Genomic DNA, 2,156 nt, shown 5'->3' on the forward strand with positions numbered 1-2,156 from the left:
TATATATATATATTACATATCATCAGTGGGGCTATACAAGTCCAACATCAGGTGTTCCAGATGTAATACTTTCTCCATCAAGTCGAACTTATGAACCGACATGGAAAGACCCATTATCTGCATGAAATTATTCACAAAGGTCCCAATTTAGGATCGGGCAATGGGAAAAAATATTATATACATCATAAAGTGGAGTGATACAATGTTGAGGATATGGAGCCCTGTGCACTTTCTCGTTTGAGAAATCATTAGTGTTAATTATGTGATTAATTAACTTCATAAATAATGTTTCCCGCTTCTTCCCTGAGCTTCGTGCCTCCCGTTGTTCTCTCTCCGCGGAACCGCAGAATTGCGGGAAAGATGCTCTCCGCGTAGATCTTTTAATGCATTTCCTTAAATGCATTTTTCCTGATCATTATAAAAGCTAAACAACTACCTTAAGCACATATCTCAGAAAAAAAAACCTCTCGCTTGCGGCTGAAGAAAAAAAGGAGCAGGTTCCTTCACCTTTTTGGCAGAAAAAGTTTTCTTTTTTTCTTTTGCTTTGCTTCTTAGCAGAAAAATGTTTCCTTTTTTTTCTTTGTTTTTGTTCTTTCTCATGTGACTTTAGAGAGAGAGAGAGGAGAGGGAGAGATAAAAGAAGATAGAGAGAAAAATTTTATTGTAATTGTCAAATCGACGACGACGTAATTTCCTCAAGGTAATAAATCCTCTGCAGCTCCGTGGACGTAGGCAAATTTGCCGAACCACGTAAATCTTGAGTCACCTTTTTTTCTGGTGTAATTTTCTCGATCTGGTTTTTTGTTTTATTACCGTCGTTTTTTTTCACAGCAATTGGTATCAGAGACAGGTTCGGATCTGAGGAAGAAAGATGACTGGAGACGAAGTGAATGTTTCAGGGATCGAGAAGTTCGACGGCACAGATTTTGGATACTGGAGGATGCAGATAGAGGATTACCTCTATGGGAAGAAACTTCATATTCCACTATTAGGAAAGCGACCGGAGAAGATGGAAGAGGCTGATTGGAATCTGTTGGATCGACAGGTTCTGGTGGTTATTCGATTAACCCTATCGAGGTCCGTTGCTCATAATGTCATAAAGGAGAGGACGACGGCAGATCTTGTGGCGTTCCTATCAAGTATGTATGAAAAGCCATCGGCGAATAACAAGGTGCACTTGATGAAAAAGTTATTCAACCTGAAGATGGCGGAAGGTGTGTTGGTTGTTCAACATTTGAATGATTTCAACACTATTACAAATCAATTATCGTGCATTGATATTATTGGTTTCACTGCCAAATACCTGGGAAGCCATGAGGATGACAATTAGCAACTCTGCAGATAAAACTAAACTGAAATATGATGATATTCGTGACTTGATTCTTGCTGAAGATGTGCACAGGAAAGATTCTGGCGAGATCTCGGGTTCAAGTTCAGCACTGAATGTTGATTCTAGAGGGAGATCACAAGACAGGAACTCAAACAGAGGAATGTCGAAATCAAAGCATAGAAACAAGAGCAAGTCAAAGCCTGGTCAGCAAGCAACCTGCTGGAATTGTGGCAAAACTGGCCACATAAAAAGGAACTGTAAAAATCCTAAGAAGACGAAGAACGTCAGTGCTAACGCTGTAACTGAAGAAGTGCATGATGCATTATTACTTGCAGTTCATAACTGTGTTGACGACTGGATACTAGACTCGGAGGGTTCTTTTTACACATCTTCTCACCGAGAGTTAATGAGAAACTATGTTTCAGGTGACTGTGGGAAAGTGTACCTGGCTGATGGAGCAGCTTTGAACGTGGTAGGGATGGGAGATGTTGAAATTACACTCTCTAACAGAACAAATGGATCTTGCAAAAGGTTAGACACATTCCTGAACTGAAAAAAGAACCTCATATATGTTGGGCAACTTGATGAGGGAGGTCATTCAGTATTGTTCTCTGATAACACCTGAAAGGTTACTAAAGGAGCATTGGTACTGGCTCGGGGCAAGAAGACTGGTATGTTATATATGACAATTGGTCTAATTAACAATGTTGATACCACAGTTGCAGAGAGCACAACAGACATGTGGCATTGCAGACTTGGACACATGAGTCAGAGAGATATGAAAGTGCTTTAGTCTAGAGGCAAGCTACCAGAACTGAAGTCTGTT

This window comes from Phalaenopsis equestris, unplaced genomic scaffold (genome assembly GCF_001263595.1).
Source record: "Phalaenopsis equestris unplaced genomic scaffold, ASM126359v1 Scaffold000577, whole genome shotgun sequence".
NCBI classification, from domain to species: domain Eukaryota; kingdom Viridiplantae; phylum Streptophyta; class Magnoliopsida; order Asparagales; family Orchidaceae; genus Phalaenopsis; species Phalaenopsis equestris.